This window comes from Manis javanica, chromosome 8, assembly GCF_040802235.1.
Source record: "Manis javanica isolate MJ-LG chromosome 8, MJ_LKY, whole genome shotgun sequence".
In the NCBI taxonomy this organism is placed as follows: domain Eukaryota; kingdom Metazoa; phylum Chordata; class Mammalia; order Pholidota; family Manidae; genus Manis; species Manis javanica.
Window position 1 is genome coordinate 88,422,683 of NC_133163.1, and position 17,150 is coordinate 88,439,832.

A 17,150-nucleotide genomic window follows, 5' to 3' on the forward strand; every position below is an offset into this window, starting at 1 on the left:
ACCTGGGAAGAGGAGAAGCAGGAGAGAAAGCTGAATAACAAGATGAAACACTGAGATCCAAGTTGGTAGCATGGACAAGAGAATTTTTGGACACCAGGAAGCCAATATTCAACTTTAGATTATTTTCTAAGTAGCACTGCAATGTATGCTCCCACACACTTACTTCAGTCAATAGTAAAATCTACCACATACAGTTGTAGATATTTGAGCCTACAAGTTGCCTTTTGTTGACTCTTACAATTGAATTTTGGGAGAAAAGAAGCAGTCATGCTTCAAGTTTGAATGAATGTTGGATTGGATTAGAAATAAACAACCCTAAATTATTTAATGGAAAGGTAATTAGGAGAAAAGATTTGCAGAAATAGGAAAAGAACAAAAGGCAATCTTAGCTAGAATTCAAGAGTGTGGAGGCTCCTGGTGACACCTAGATTATAGAAGAATCTTCTACATTTCTTCTTTCCTCCTAATTCTCTCTAAAGAGACCAATGACAAGGAGCTTTCCCTAAGTTTTCTTCTAAAAGCTTTATGATTTCAAGTCTTACATCTAAGTCTTTTGAGTTGATCCATTTTGAGATTATTTTTGTGTATGGTGTAAGATAAGGGTCCAATTTCATTCTCTGGCATGTGGATCCCATAGTTATTGGCAATACTATTTCATTCACATTGTGCATTATTAGGGCCTTTGTCAAAAATTAGTTGACCATATATGTATGGGCTTAATTCTGAGTCCTCTATTCTGTTCCATTGATCTGTGTGTGTTTTTATGCCAATAACTTATGGTCTTGATTATTACAGCTTTATAAGACTGCTTGAAATCAGGATGTGTGATGCCTCCAGCTTTGTTCTTGCTCAAGATTGCTTGAGGTATTTGGTGTCTTATGTGGCTCCATATGAATTTCAGGACTGTTTGTTTCTTTTTCTGTAAAAAATGTCATTGGAATTTTGAATAGAGATTGCACTGAATCTGTAGATTGTTTTGAGTATTAATTCTCTAACCCATAAACATGAGTTTACTTCCATTTAATTGTGTCTTCTTCAAGTTCTTTTATTGGTGTTTCAGTCTTCAGTGTATAGGTCTCTCTCCTCCTTGGTTAAATTCATTCCTAAATAGTTTATCCTTTTTGATGCTATTATAAATGGGGCTGTTTTTAAAATTTATTTCTCAGATAGTTCATTGTTAGTGCATAAAAATGTAATTGATTTTTATATATTGATTTTGTATAATGCAACTTTACTGAACTTAGTTTAACAGTTTTTTTTGGTGACATTTTTAGGGTTTTGTATATATAAGATCTTGTCACCTACAAATAAAGACAATATTACTTCCACTGTTCTGATTCAGATTCCTTTATTTCTTTTTCTTGCCTGACTGCTCTGGCTAGGACTTCGAGTACTATGTTGAATAAACGTGGTGAGAGTGGGCACATTTGTCTTGTTACTGATCTTTAAAGAAAATCTTTCAGCTCATCACCCTTGAATATAATATTAGCTGTGGGCTTGTCATATTGGCCTTTATTATGTTGAGGTACATTTCTTTCATACCTAATTTGTTGAAAATTGTCATGAAAGGATGTTGAATTCCATTAAATGCTTTTTCTCCATCAATTGAGTTAATCATATGATTTATCCTTCATTTTGTTAATGTGGTATATCATATTTATTGATTGGCATATGTTGACCCATCCTTCTATCTCTGGAATAAATTCCATTTGATCATGGTGTATGATCCCTTTAATGTGCTGTTGAATTTGATTTGCTAATATTTTATCAAGGATTTTTGCATCTATGTTCAGCAGGGATATTGGCCTATAATTTTCTTTTCTTGTAGTGTCCTTTTCTGACTTTGGTATCAAGATAACGTTGACCTTGTAAAATGAGAAGAGTCCTCTTCTCTTCAATTTTATAAGAGTTTAAGTTGATATTCATTCTTCTTTAAATGTAAATGGTTGGTAGCATTTGCCAGTGAAGCCATCAGATTCTAGGCTTTTCTTCATTGTGAAAGTTCTAATTACTGACACAATCTCCTTATTTTTTATTGATCTATTCAGATTTTCCATTTCTTCTTGATTTAGTTTTGGTAGATTGTATGTTTTTAGGAATTTATCCATTTCTTCTAAGTTATCCAATTTGTTGGTATATAATTATTCATAGTAGTCCCTTTGATCCTCTATGTTTCTATGGTATCACATAGTTTTAATGTCCTGTCTTTCATTTCTGGTTTTATTCTAGTCTTCTCTCTTCTTAGTCTAGCTAAAGGTCTGTCAGTTTTGCTTATCTTTTCAAAAACCAACTCTTAGTTTTGTTGGTCTTTTCTATTGTCTTTCTAATCTCTTATTTCATTTATTTCTGCTATTTGTAATTTATTTCCTTCATTCTACAAACTGTGGGTTTTGTTTATTCTTTTCATAGTTCCTTGAGACACTAAAAGCGCAGAGAGCAAAAGCAAAAATAAACAATTGGGACTACACCAAACTCAAAAATGTGCATAGAAAGGGAAACAATCAACCAAATGAAATGGTAACCTACAGAATGGAATTACTTTTGCAAAACATATATATGATAAAGAGTTAATGTCCAGAAATTTTTCTAAATTTAAAAATGGGCAAAGGACCTGAATAGACATTTCTTCAAAAAAGACATAAATGGCCAACAGATATATGAAAAGATGTTCAACAACACAAATTATCAGGGAACTGTAAATCAAAAACTTCATACCTGTTAGGATGGCTATTAGCACAAAATCAAAAGTACTGGTGAGGATGTGGAGGAAATAGAACACTTGTGCACTGTTGATGGGAATATAAATTGACACAGCCATTATGGAAAACAGTATGGAGATTCTTAAAAAAAAACTAGAACTACCATATGATCCAGCAAACTGACTTCTGCTTACATATCCAAAGGAAATAAAATCATTATTCGAAATAGATTAGCTGAACTCCCATGTTCATTGCATGGTATTCACAATAGCTAAGATATGGAAACAAAACCTAAATGTCAGCCAACAGCTGAATGGATCAAGAAAACGTGGTATATACATAGAATATTATTCAGCCTTTCTAAAGAAAGAAAATCCTGCCACTTGAGACGACATGGATGAACCTGGAGGGCACTGTGATAGGTGAAATAAGCCAAACACGGGCAAATATTGCATAATCTCATGTGCACATGGACTCTAAAAAAAGAAAAAGAAGAAAGTTGAACTCATAGTAACAGAATAGGACGGTGGCTGCCAGGAGCTGGGGTACAGGGAAAGAAGGGAGATTTTTTTAATTCGGAAAGTGTCCTCTCTCACATCCCCCACATACACAGCAAGTGAATCATATGGATGGTTATAGAATTCCACCAGACATTAACTGTGAGGTTGGAAGGGACAGTAGTGTTCATTTTTCTTCTAAATTTAGAATGATTTTCCCTGGTTTTTATTATTGGGTTCCAATAATAAATACAATGCTCCTGTAAAAATATTTTAATGCAAATATTTTCTTTCATCCAAAGCCCATAATATTCATAAATATCTACTGGAGTTCTAGCAATACATCATAATTTTTAAGTTCTGTGGATAACTATAAGAAATGTTGTGCTCTACCATGACATAGAAATACTTTTTAGAAACTTGAAAATTCCTTTCATTCTATTTTTTAAGAAAAAATTAAGTAGGTTGACTTTTTCACCTCTAGAGACATCACAGAGAACCACACAATTTCAAGGCAGAATAGTGATCCATATTACCTTGGGTCCCTTTAAATACAGAACCTGTGTTCATTCAGATGTGTGTAGACTAAAGTACTGCCTTGCCCATCCCCATCTATTCATTGAAACATGGCTTCAACTCAGCTACCCTGTTATCCTCTCTAAAATCTAAGTTTTTGAAATTGCATTTATCTAAAATATATCCTGAAAATCAATTTCTTATGAATTTATATTAGGCTTCAATGTTAATCCAAATTTTACTACCTTCTCTGTAGAAAGAGTATGTATTGTCTGGAGCGTCTTCTACTCAAGACATTGATTATTCAGGAAGAAAGCAATACACCTTTATCATCCTTCAGCATCCAAAATGTGTAGGATTTTGGAACTAGAAAAAAACCAGGACAATTGAATCCCAGAGAAGTTATGTGATTTACTTTAGTTTACATAGATAACTGGTACTGGAAGGTAGAACTCACAGAATCATAGAAATTCAGCTATAAAAAGCAAAACATTTTTTATTATAGTAAAATACACATAACATAAAATTTACTATCATCCATTTTTAAATGTACAATTCAGTGGTATTAAGTACATTCTTGTGCAGCCACCTACACCATCAGAACATTTTCTTTCTCCACCAAGATTTTCAGAATTCTTTTGATCTTGAAAAACTGAAACACTATGCCCAATAAACAACGATTCTCTATTCTCCCTCCTCTCTAGACCCTGGCAATTCTAGGTGCCTTATATAACTGGAATCATACCACTTTTATCATTTTGTGACTGGTTTATTTCACTTAGCATAATGCTCTCAAAGTTCATCCATATTGTAGCATTTGTCAAAATGTCCTTCCTTTTCAAGACTAAATAACATTCCTTCTTATGGATATACCACATTTGCTTATCTATTCATCCATCAATAGATACTTGAGTTGTTTCCACATTTTAGCTATTGTAAACAATGCTACTGTGAACATGGGTGTACAAATACCTCTTCAAGACCCTGCTTTCAATTATTTTGGATATATGCACAAAAGTGGAATTGCTACATTATATGGTAATTCTATTTTTAATTTTAAGGACCTATCACATTGTTTTCCACAGCAGTTACACCATTTTGCATTCCCACCAAGAGTGCACAAGTTTTCCAATTTCTCCACATCCTTGTCAGCACTTGTATCTTCTGTTAGTATTTTTTACATAGTAGCCATCTTAATGGATGTGAGGTGGCATCATTTTGTGGTTTTGATTTGCATTTCCCTAAAAATAAGTGATGTTGACCATCTTTTCATGTGCTTATTGGTCATTTGTATAACTTCTTTTAAAAGTATCTTTTCAAGTCTTTCATCCATTTTTTGAATTAGGTTATTTGCTTTTCTGTTGTTGAGTTTTAGGATTCTCCATATATTCTAGGTATTAATCCTCTTTCAGAAATATGATTTGCAATTTTTTTTCCATTCTGTGGGTTGCCTTTTATTCTATTAACAGTGTCTTTGATGATAAAAATCTTAAAATTTCCTGAGGTCCAATTTCTCTCTTTTTTCTTTTGCTACCTGTGCCTTTGGTGTAATATCCAATGAATCATTACCAAATCCAGTGCATTGAAGCTTTTTTAGTACATTTTATTCTAAGAGTTTTACAGTCTTAACTTTCATGTTCAGGTCTCTGATACACTTTGAGTTAATTCTTGTATATGATGTTAGATAATGGTACAACTTCATTCTTTTGCATGTGTGTAATTGGTTTTCCAGGCATCATTTGTTAAAAAGACTGGCCATTCCCCATTGAATGATCTTGACATTCTGATGAAAATTATTTGTGTATATATTCACAGATTTCTGGGATCTCTCTTCTGATCCATTGGTTTATATGCATGTCTTTATGCCAGGACCACACTGTTTTCATTGCCATAGCTTTGTAGTAAATCTTGACATCAGGAAGTGTAAGTCCTTCAACTGTGTTGAAGATTTCTCAAGATTATTTTGGCTATCCACTGTCCCTTGAGATTCCTTATAAATTTTAGGATGGATTTTTGTATTTCTCAAAAACAAATCATTGGGATTTTGGCAGAGACTGCATTGAAGATATATCTCCTTTGGGCAATATTGGCATCTTAACAGAATTTATGAACATGAGATGTCTTCCCATTTATTTATACCTTCTTTAATTTCTTTCAGCAATGTTTTGTAGTTTTCACTGTATAAGTTATTCACCCCCTCCATTAATTCCTAAGTATTTTGTTCTTCTTGAAGCTATTGTAAATGGATTTTCCTCATTTCCTTTTCAGATTGCTTTATTGTTAGTGTTTAGAAATGCAACTTATTTTTGTGTGTTAATTTGATATTCTGCTACTTTGCTGAATTTATTAGCTCTAGCATGTCTTGTATGCATGTATGTGTGTGTGTGTCTGTGTGTGTAATCCTTAAGATTTTATAATCTATAAGATCATATAATTTGTGAACACAGATAATCTTACTCCTTCCTTTCCCATTTGGATGATTTTTATTTCTTCTTCTTGCCTATTTCTCTGGCTAAAATTTCCATTACTATATTGAATGGAAGTGGTGAAAGCACATCCTTGCCTTGTTTCTGATTTTAGAGGAAAAGCTTTCTGTCCTTTACCACTGAGAATGATGTTCTTTGTAGGGTTTTCGTATATTGCTTTTAATTCTGTTGAGATAGTTTCTATTCCTAGTTTGTTGAGTGTGTCTATCATGAAGGGATATTGAATTTTGTCAAATGCTTTTTCTGTGTCAAGTGAGATGACCATGTTTTCTTCCTCCATCCTGTTAATGTAGTATATTATAGTGATTAATTTTTGTATGTTGAGTCATGTTTGTATTCCAGGAATAAATCTCACTTGGTCATGACATATAATTCTTTTAATATGCTGCTGGATTTAATTTGACAGCATTTTGTTGAGAATTTTTGCATAACTTTTCATAAGGGAAATTGGGCTATAGTTTCCTTATAGTGTCTTTGGTTTTGATATCAGGTAAATGGTAGCCTCAAAGAATGAGTTAGGAGTGTTTCCTTCTCTTCAATTTTTGGAAAAGTTTAAAAAGGATTAGTGTTAGTTCTTTCAATGTTTGTTAAAATTCACCAGTGAAGCCATCAGGTTCCATGCTTTACTTTGTTGGGACCTTTTTATTACTGATTCAGTCTCCTGTTACAGATCTATTCTGTAGAAGTTTTTCTATTTCTTCATGATCTAGTCTTGGCAGGTTTTGTGTTTCTACGGTTTATTCATTTCATTTGGGTTATCCAGTTTGTTGGCATACAATTGTCTGTAGTATTTTTTCATAATACTTGTTATTTATGTAACATTGGTAGCAATGCCCCCACTTTCATATTTTAATTTTTGATTCTCTTTTTTTCAGTCATCTAGCTAAAAGTTTGTCAATTTTGTTGACCTTTATGAAGAACTTTTGATTTCATTATTTTTCTCTATTTTTCTATTTTCTGTTTATCTCTCCTCTAATCCGAAATCTGTGTTTCACATATCAACTGGCTCACCAAGCTTCCTGTCACACTTAAGTTTGATAAATAATCTTCTACAGAGGAGAGCTCCACAGCATATCCCTGAAAACTCCTTCAAGATTGGCAATGGCCCATATTCATCCACAAGAAGCTCTTTCAATCTGAATTTCCAAATATATTAATGTCTACAGCTGTAGGAGCCAATCTGGTTATGGGAAGGAGTAAAGTGGATGTATAAAGGCAATAGTGACTGGTGGGTGGCAATGACTGTTCTGTACATTTTCTTATCACTTTAGTAGCTCATCAAAGAGAAGAAATGTTAGCATATTTTGATTCTTCTTTTTTTTACTTCCCCAAATTTCAACAGGCAAAGCTTCCTCTTTTAAGCATTAATAAGTTTTTTTTTTCTTTTGGAGTTAGGGGACTAGGAAAGGAAAGAATAAGACTGGAAGAGTGGCCTAGGTATTAACACATTAGATATTAAATGGTGCTAGATCTTCATAAGCAAGAGCTCTCCCCACCTCTACCTATTAAAGCCTACTACCAACACATACTATCAGTCACTTTGGAAATGAAGAGTCAACCTCTCCAGGCCTCACCCTTCTCCAGAGATACTGGTGCCAGCTACACAGGAAAGGCTGCTATAGAGGTAAAGATCTTTCTTCTATTTTTGCCAGCCACTCCCTCAACCCTCTTAGGACTTAAAGACATAGTCAAGAGAGCATCTCAACATTGTTCTCTTCTATCCTCTTCATTCTCCCAACAGTCAAAAAAAATTCCACATAATTTTCCCTCCCCACAGGAGGTAAACTATATGGTTTGGTAAAATTCTCCTGAATCTTAAAACCAGATTTTCTTTCTCTTTCCTTCCTCTGATTCAGCTTGCATCCTTAGCAATAAAGGTTAGAAAACTGCCTCAGTAACAGGTCCTGGCATTTCTCACATGTCCAATTCAGTAACCTCCACTTGTGAGCTCAGTAGCTAACGCCAAATGAGATATCTAAGTCATACTCCACTCTGAGAATATTCCACTGTTGTTTTCCTGCATGCAGTGCAGACATTTTGTAGAAGCACAAGATCCTTGAAAGGCCAGCAGCGTGTGACACTGCTACAAAAAGTATTTTTATCACTATGCTGCTCTGTGATGACTCAGAGAACACATAAGAAATAGGTGAGAGATGGTAGTTAGATTTATCATGGAGATCACCTCGTAACATATATAAGTATGGAATCACTATATGGTACACCAGAAATTGATATAATATTGTATGTCCACTTCAGTTAAAAAAAATAAGAAATAGCCAAAGAGATAGCAAAGGCACATTTCCAGAGACACAATACTGGACTGTTACGCAAGCAGAAGAAAAGTCTGTTTCCACTTTATCCACAGGGTGGTGCTATCCTCAAAAAAATTGCCCAAAGGGAAACAAAACCAGTTCCACTTTCCTCTCCTGAATGACAAAGCTGCACACTGCTGAAGCCACCCCTTGTCTGGGCTATACATTAATTGTGCAAACAAGCATCTGAAATAGATGAGTTTGTCATAATCTTCATCCCCACCCTACTTCCCAGGGGAAATAAAAGGAATCAAATCACCATTCATTTGACCTCACTGATTCAATCTTTATGAAACTGGGGTCAAAAGAGTGACTCACACTGGGCTGCTGGATGTGTGCAACTCCTGGCATAGAACCTTATCACTCCTGAGGAGCTAGTGTGGCCAGGGAGAGCCAGTCAGCTAGTCATCTAAGGCTCTTCACTGGGTTCGTTTAAGTGCTGCTGGAGGAGGATGGAGGCAGCAGACGTTGATTAGTGTCCCTGGATAAAAGCAGGTGGGTTCAACATGGGTGCCTTCCAGGCCAAAAGGCAGAGAAAACCAGCAAGTCTGTTTTTGGCTTCTAAATGCAACAAATCTACTCTCCACTTGTCATATGACCAAGGCTCACCAGCTGTCTCTTCTTGTGGAATCTAAATCTTTCATTTAAATGTTTTAAATCCTCAGGGAAATCTCATTAAGTATGCTAAATAGTGCTTAGGCAACACAGTAGATGCCAAACGGCACCAATTCTCAGGTGTACAAACAATTTTTTAAAACATGCTACCTGATGACACCAAAGAGCACTCTCCACTTTAGAAAGGGAGAACCAACAGAAATTCATTATTGCTCCTCTGTAAGTCCGGGCTTAGCTGACGCTGCTGCTGCTAACAATGACCAGCGCGAGTACAAGGATGCCACTGGCCATTATGCCCAAATATTCCCCCCTGGCCTCTCCTGGAATTTTGACCCTTTTATATGTTTAAAATCCCCAACTTTAGACAAGTGCTGCTAAGAATATTATCCCTATAACTTTTCTCATAAAAATACACATCTTAACAAAGAAAGAAGGAAAGATCCAAGAAAAAATTCCCACTAAAATGAATAGTTCATTAGATTGGTTAATTTACCCTCAGGATAGCCAGGAGCTAGATCCTGAGAAGATGACATACGAGACAACTAATCATCAACAAAGGCCAAAGAGTGTGGCAGTCATCAATTCTGGGGCCAAGGAATGATTTGAGGTACACACAAGAATGGGTACAGAAAAGTGTGCCCATTTATCACAGATCAAACATGCAGGGATGGCTCACTGGTACAATCAAATCCACAGCTGTGTTCTGTTTGGCTCATACTGTGTGTGTTGGTTTTTTTATTTGCATTTGTCACAAATATTTAAAAATTCTGGAGATGCTATCTAAAGGTCTAGATTTGGGGCTTCTCTTTTAAAAATGAAAAGGTTTGCCACCACTGAACAGAATTCTCATGTAACAATAATTGCTCCAAGCTGAGAAATAATAGCAAAATCAACAGAGCACGTGGCTATTTGTTCACCATAGTCCCCGTCTCTCTACTGTGTCATGCCTGGCTTACCATCAGTGCCACCACCATGCCCCATAAGTCCTAACTGACCTTGATCCCTAAGGGGCACATACAGAGAAATCCCTAAAAGGAAGATAATGATGCCAACGGTGTGCAGATATACCAAAAAAACAACTTTCTAAAAAGAACATGGTCATACCAGACAGAACTAAAGGAAACACCTACAGAAAAATTACTACAGCACAGCTCATACTGGGAGCTACGGAGAAAGCACGAAGGGTTCCAGGGACTCAAAGCAGATTGAGGAGAGACAACTGAAAACCCATATGATGTGATGAGAAAGCTTTCCTGAATCTCAGCTTCTGATTTATGAGGAGGCAAACCACAAGACTTACTAACAAGTCATAGCAACCTAAGAAATAGTCAAAAGTTTCCTGTGTAGCAAGGATACAGCCCATTTGCTCACTTTCCTGCAGCTCAGGGATGCACAGAGATGGAGTTGGACTGCAATAAAGGGGGTTTCGCAATAAGCTGAACAGGAACAAATCACATTCTAGAAGTACATACATTCAACTCTGAGATAGTTACACAGAATGATAAATTACTTGTGCTTCAGAAATTTATTCGTGAGTCAATTTGTAAAGGCGACTGAGTGAAATGAAGTCAATGCCACTGAATAAAAGTTTATTGTTACTCATGCATGGTTCCCCTAGAAATGAAAAACATGGCACACCACATAGGGTGACATGGGGAAGGAGCACAGTGGATCAGGAGGCAGAAGCAGCAGGGAGGGCAGAGCATCACCTACAGCCTTAATTTTGTTTCTAAGGGAAAATAGCTTAGGACATGAAAATTAATGTGAAATTCTAATTTCTGTCTGTCTGAATAATGGTGGCAGCCTCTGGGCTAGACAGAGTGGTCTTCCTTTGTCTGGTACCTGGCCCTCGGAGATTAGGACTAAGGAAATATTGGCCTGGTTTGTGAAAGCTAGATAAAAGAGGTGGTCGGGGATTGAAGAGATCATAATATGATTTTGCACACCTGTAAAAGCTGGATCACAGGGGAGATGTCAACACCTCTGACCATTCGTTTGGCCCTGTGATTAATGGATGCTAAGAGGATAAATATAGAATCTAAGAAAACACAGATCATGAAGGGACTTTAAGAAGGCTTCATTTAATCCCTCCATTTTATAAATGAGGAAATTGATATTAAAAGATGTTATGTCATTTGTCAAAAATTCAATGAAGCTTGTTAGCAGTGCCTCATGGCAATTCCCATGCACTATACCAATGCTGTGTCTTCTCTGCTATACTCTATTGGCTTATGCTAATGTGCATATTGACTTATGCAATTCCCTTCTTCATGTCTCAAGAATCTAACACCAGAATTGGCACATTTTTTTTCTTAAAGGATCAGACAGTAAATATCTTAGGCTTGTGGATCATACATTCTGTTTCATGACCACTCAATTCTGACACTGCAGTACTAAAGCAGCTGGAGAGAAAATACATAAACAAATGTTTGTGTGTTCTAATAAAATTTTACTTATGGACACTGAAATTAGAATTTCATATTAATTTTCACATCATTAAGTATTCTTCAAAAATTTTCTTTCAACCATTTAAGTATATAGTAACTATTCTTAGCTTGGGGGCTGTACAGAAAATAGGCAACAGGCTTTCTGGTAAACTATGGAGTCAAAAGTTTACCAACCCTTGGACTAAAGAGTATGAACACTTTCTATGACATCTCAGATAACTGAACCAGGTGGCAGTTCCCCACTCTACATCTTAGTTTCTTCACTGATAAAATGAGGCAACTAGATTCAAAGGTTCCTTGCAGGTCTGTGACCTTGAGGTATTTGCCAAGGGTATCCAAAGACAAATATAGGCTATGAAAGGGAATCTGTGAGATCATTTATGGAACACTATTAAGAAATAACCTCTCTCAGTATCTCCAGGAACCAAAGTAATCCAGGAATTATATTGTGAAAAACATTAGCTACATAAAATTTAAAGTAAAAAGAGATTCACGGAAAGATAAGCTTAAGGAACAGATCAAATGAATTTCTCTATTCCAGGGTTAAACTGATTAAGGTACAGGATTGAATTAATTCACTGAATTAAATTAATTCCAGAACTTATCAAGCCTAATATGCACAGGGACTATCCAAAGGAGGACTCTTCAAAAAGCAGACTCTCAGATGAGGACTTGGGAGCAGGCACTTTAAGTCAGAAGCGAAAGTAAGAAACACAGATGAGACAGGGAAAATTGAGATAGGGACATGAGAAAACCTTATGCTAGTGAACAAGTTACTGCTGTGAGCAACAGAAGCTCAATTCTAATGGAAACTCTCAGAAAAATATGAAGTGGCTTCAGAATATTCCACAGAGGGTGGGGAGGGTTAAGCATTTACCTATCAAGTCCAACCTCCCAGTGGTTGAAGGTTATCCTGAGGGTGTGAGCACTCTCACACTTCCAGATTGCCCCTGCAGGGAGCCCAGAAGCTCCCAGAGTGCTGAAAAAAGCCCTTGGGCAATGAAGAGAGACTGCCAAGCATAGGATGCTATCAATATGCCAGAAACATCTACTGCTATCTATATTCAGAGAGGGCTGAAGAGGTAAGGTGTGGGTGTCAACTCATTGGCTACTGAGGTGATGGTGTGGGGGGAAGGGAATCTGTATTTTCGAACCTCATTTGCCCTCAATGACGTTTCTTCCTTGAAGTATCTCAGCTAATTTGACTGTAGAACTCCTTTATTCATGCAGCATCTGTCCTTGGGAGAGATACTGCTTTAACATAAATAGAATACCGCCAGTGATTGGGTAAACTTGGTAAAATTAGAAGATCTCCTCAGGCTTTATTTTCTAAAATCGATACGACAAAGCATACACTAATTACCAATAAGCCTCTGTCCTCTCTGGAGCAGGACTTAGGCCAATACATTTCACACAGTGCCAGGCATGAGGTCAACTCCAACATGAAAAAAAAAACAGCAAAGAACAATTCAACTCCAAATGAGGTTGCCATCTGAAGTGGTGCAGGCAGAGGAGAGACAGAATGTTCAAAGTGTGGCTGGAAGCATGACAAGGCTTCACCATCTGCCATCTGAGCCCCATCTCCCTAGCCCTTTAACCATCTGCACACCTGCTTGGGCATGTCATATTGGCGAAGGGATGGCCATGCCATCATTAAAGCAGTGGCAGTAAAAAACAAAAGCTCAAGAAATAGCTCTAACCCTGTGACACTGTTACTTCCTTAAATTTGGAATCTGCTTCCATGAACAAACATATGGAAAAAGAGATTCATAAGCCTAAAGCTTAAATCCACACAGGGCTGAAGTTTCTGTGTGAGCTGAATTTTTAGACTACCAAGTCATACGTAGAAAATCAGCAAATTGTTAAAGGAATAGCATAGCAAATGCTAAGCAGAACCTAATCTGGAATCTATTACACATATTCTCATTTTGAACTTCGATCAACACAAGAATCACTTTGTACCTTCATTCAGATTTCATCTCTAGACCACTTTTCCCAGGAAAGCTAAAATAAATCCATCCAAAACTAATTATGGAGAAGTACCTCTAAGTGCTCACAGCAATCAGTTCACTTAGAGAGCCTTGCACACGAAAAAAGTTTGGCTATTTCAGTTCTTAGACCCTCCACACCAGCAACTGGGTTTAAACTGTAAATGCAGCACATCCAAAGAAGAATGGACCTTGTCCAGAGTCCATTCTGTAAGAAAAGTTATTTACTTAGTGTATCTTCTCTAGACAATAGGGCTCTGATTCTAAATGCTAGATAAGCTCCTCCTAGTTCAAGTGTCTTCTCTCTAAAAATAACTGAGTGGATTTTTTTTAACTTGGGAATTATAAAGATACCAAAATGCACACTATTAATAAGTGCTCACTGAATATACTATATGTGGTGACACAGATTCACCTTTTCTCTTCAGTTAAGCTAAGCATACAGACCTAGAGGGAAACGAAGCAGCAGAGCAGTTAGACGTCCAAGCTCTAGGCCAGGCTACACGGGTCCACCCTGGCTTCACAGCTTATTGGCTATGGGACCCAAGTCAAGTTTCTTAAGCTCTCTGAGACTCAGTTTCTTTGTATATAAATGAGGAATTATAATACATGTGAATGAAATGCATGTAAATTAAAATACATGTAAAGTGTTTACCATGGCATCTAGAGCATAGTAAGAGTTCTTTCAATGCTAGCTATTTGTGGTAAAGGCTCCCCAAAAGATATACACATTTGAAAATCTGTAACTATAAATGTTACGTTATATGGAACAAGCATCTCTGCATATGTGATTAAGCTTACAAGTCTTGAAATGGGGAGATTATCTGGGTTACCTCAGCAGCCCCTAAACACACAGGGAAAACCAGTGTGCAGATGAAGCAGAGAAAGATTTAAAGGTGCTGGCCTTGATTGAAGTGATATGGTCACAAGCCAAAGAGTGTCATAAGCCACCAGAAGCTTAAAGTGATAAGGAAAGGGTTCTCCCCTAAGAGCCTCCAGCAGGAGTACAGCCCTGCCAATGCCTTTAGCTTTACCCAGTGAGAAAGATGTTGGATTTCTGGCCTCCAGAATTATGGGAGAATAAATTTCTATTGTTTTAAGCCACCAAGTTTGTGGTAATTTGTTACAGCAGCCACAGGAAACTAATACACTATTATTATGTATGTATATCGATCTTCTATTGCTGCATAACACAATGTAGTAGCTTAAAACAACAATATTTATTATCTCATTATTTCTGTGGGTCAGGAATCTGGGCACAGCCTAGCTAGATATCTGCCTCAAAAGTCTCTCACAAGGCTATAATCAAGGTGTGGCCTGTCTTCTTAAGGGTTACATGAGGAAAGAGCCATGCAAGACTCAGCTCTTTGCAAGCTACTAGACTGAAAGCCTCAGATTCTCTCTGCAGGTCAGTCAGAGGCTGCCTCAGTCACATGTGCCTCTCCACGGGGTAGCTCACGATGTGCCAGCTAACTTTATCAGTAGCAAGAGAGACATGGAGAGGGCAGCAAAGACGGAAATCTACATCTTTTTTAACCTAATCTCAGAAGTGATATCCCATCACTTTTGCTGCATTGTATTTATTAGAAGTGCTTCACTGGGTCTAAGACCATTAACTGCCCAGAATAATTCCTGCACACAACTTTTCATTTGACAGCTGTTCAGGCTCTTCAGCATCAGCTGACCTTTTTTGAATACCAAACTAATCTAATTCACATTGATTGTATAATGCAGGACTGTTAACAAAAAATTTTCCCAATTTTTCGATCTGTAAATCATCGACACAGACTTTAAAATAAAAGGTATAAAACGTAAAACAGACTTGACATTTGTTTCCATGTATTCCTTTGTAACTCCTCCAACTCTGAAAATGTTTGCTATGGAGTTGCTCAGGAATAGCTTCTACCTGCCAATCTTGGGGTGAGAGGCTTTTTCTAGCCTTCCCTGCATTTGCCACAAGGAGAGAAGCTCCCAGCCCAGAACACTGCTTCTCTTTCTCAGTGGGTATTCCCTGTCCTCACATTTTCTGTTTGACTTGTCTTTTTGCCTCCCTTTTACAAGGACCCTTGTGATTACATTGTAACTACTAGAATAAACTCCCTACCTGAAAATTTTTAATTTAATCACATCTGCAAAGTCTCTCACCAGGGAAGGTAATATATTCATAGGTTCTGGAGATTAAGGCATAGAAATCTTCATTATTCTATCATACAATCCTTTCTAAATCTTGAATATTATCTCAAGTATATTTTACTTGAGTTTTACTTCATGTATATTTTCTCAGATAAAAGGGTGTCAAAACCTATCTACTCAGTTTTTTAAAGTGCATGCACAGTGAGTCACCCTTGTTTTCGTAGTTTCTCTTCAGTGCCCCTGTTCTTAATCTTCCTAAGAAGCTTTTGCTTATTCAACTTTCACACTCCTTAGAATTCTTTTTCATTAAACAATAAAATAGATACTTTTTGTATGAATTTACTAGATATAGTGGCACAAGCTTCCCCACAAACCATTAATTATTCCATCAACCTCTCTACACTTACACAAATTGTCTTCCAGGAGTTGGAGAGATTTCTGAAATCATTGACAGAATGAAGATGGCCATCCAACATGTGCACACCATGTCCTACCCAGTAAGCCTAACGCTGCTTACTGCATTTCCCTCTCTGTTCCTTCTCTTTACTCTCATTCTGTTTCTCAGTATATGGCAGTAGGGAAAGTAGAATACATTATCAGTTCTAGGGCATTTAAAGATTCTCAAAGCATAACAGTTTTCAGTTAGAATACAGCATGTCAAACTGGGATTAGGAAACAATAAGATACCACTACACACCTATTAGAATGGTCCAAATCCAAAACACTAACACCACCAAACACTGGTGAAGATGGGAAGCACCAGGAACTCTCATTTGTTGGTGTTAGAAATGCAAAATGGTACAGCCACTTTGGAAGATAATTCGGCAGTTTCTTACAAAACTAAACACGTTCTTATTAGATGATATGATTATCTACCTAGAAAACCAAAGCATTAGTGAGAGCAGGTTAAGCTGCCATAACAAATAAACACCAAAATTTTGGTTGCTTATAGGACAAGAAGTTTATTTTTGTTTAGAGGAAGTGCTGCAGATCAGTAGGCAGCTCTCTATGATGTAATACACGAACTCAGGATACTACTTTGTGCTTCCACGAGCCCCTGGGGACTTAACATTATTTGCATGGGAACACTTGCCTACAGACCACTGACCGGGACACAAACAACAAATATCATCTTGTCCCAGACACCACCAGGGCCTAATTAATGCTTCTGCCAGTCTAAAAGAGATTTGATGGCAGAAATCCAGTCAGCATCTTGAAACCAGTTAATTCAGCCTTGCCTGCCATCGACTGTCACCCTCCACTGGTCGTGTGTCCTTTCTTCTATTCTCACCAGGGTTCAGTTCTGTTCCTCTTCCACCAAAATCCACCTATCACCCTCCCATTATTGACAAATCCATCAGCCCTTCTCATGTTACTCTCTGCATTCCCCATTCTTTGTAAACTATCCCTGGTTTTCTACTTTTCCCTTAAACTCTCAAAACTACGTTATAGAATCC